Source organism: Crocuta crocuta, unplaced genomic scaffold (assembly GCF_008692635.1).
Source record: "Crocuta crocuta isolate KB4526 unplaced genomic scaffold, BGI_CrCroc_1.0 scaffold403, whole genome shotgun sequence".
NCBI classification, from domain to species: Eukaryota; Metazoa; Chordata; class Mammalia; order Carnivora; family Hyaenidae; genus Crocuta; species Crocuta crocuta.
In genome coordinates, this window is record NW_027530631.1 from 1333845 (window position 1) to 1335172 (window position 1328).

Genomic DNA, 1328 nt, shown 5'->3' on the forward strand with positions numbered 1-1328 from the left:
TAGTTTTAGAAGGCCTGTTGGAGAGAATTTTTTTTTAGGATAGATAAGAATTGGGCATTTGGAAGGAAAATAATTCATGGGTGATGGCATTCAAAACCAGAATGAAGACACCTGAAGTAGCAAATTACCTACAGCTATGAGATTAAGAGAACAGCTGGAAATTTTAATTTTGTGATAGAGAAGAGAAACGTTTGTTTCAGAGAGACAAGAGAAAGAGGACAAATAAAGAAGCAGAGAGACTAAGCTGGCACAGCTCCTCAATTAAATAGGAGTAGTACCACCTACTTTCCTGAGGGATTAGAAGACATGGCCAGTGTGGAGGTAAGTTAGGAAAGAAGAGCTAGGAAAAAAAAACCCTAAGGATTAGCAAGTGATGCAATCAAATAAGTGGACATTTAGTGTTGCCCATTAAGAACATTTAATATGGGGGCGCCTGGGTGGCTCTGTCAGTTGAGCATCTGACTTCGGCTCAGGTCATCATCTCTTCGTGGGTTTGAGCCCCGCGTCCGACTCTGTGCTGACAGCTCAGAGCCTGGAGCCTGTCTTCAGATTCTGTGTCTCCCTCCCTCTCTGACCCTCCCCTGCTCACGCTGTCTCTCTCTCTCAAAACAAATAAAACATTAAAAAAAATTTTTAAAGAACATTTAATATGGATTTGAAGAAAACTATTTTCAAATAATAAAATCATTTACTTTTTATTTCAACATTTCACTGCTGTGGTAATATAATTCATATAACTAGAATATGAAAAAAAACAAGTATATGGAAACTATTACTAAATTCACAATTTAGATCATACTTAATAGAAGACTAGCTACACCAAGACGCAGAAGTCCTGTATTTAAATCTCAAATTTAGTATTGTTTGTTAAGTGACTTTGCACAAATCAGTTTATTTTAATCTCCTTCAGCTTCTTCATTTATTAAATGGGGATACTATTTGTATTATTGTTACATGTAACCCACATGTAACTTTGTGAAAAAATAAGAGAACTCTTAATTTTTTATAATTAAATTTTTTTATAATTTTTAACATTGAAAGATAAATGGACCGCATCTTACAAATCTATTGCTAGCTGTGTAGAGTACCAAAAGATAGGATATTAGTATAACACCAGATACCTTTCTGCACTACCAGCCAAACAGAGTTTTCTGAATATAGAAAAAGGTCTTAATGTTGAAAGGAAAAAAAATAAGTTCTGTACCTAAACCCCCAATTCCAGCAATATGGCAGAGAGCATAATTTTATTTTATTTTATTTATTTTTTTTTTACAAATAGTTTATTGTCAAGTTGGTTTCCATATAACACCCAGGGCTCATCCCCACAA

At 34.6% G+C, this 1328-nt stretch overlaps 1 pseudogene; it reads left to right on the forward strand.

The window, feature by feature from the left end:
- Positions 1–306: 306 nt before the first annotated feature.
- The window catches only part of LOC144235098 (large ribosomal subunit protein uL3 pseudogene), a 33140-nt pseudogene continuing 32118 nt past the window's right edge, over positions 307–1328 (forward strand).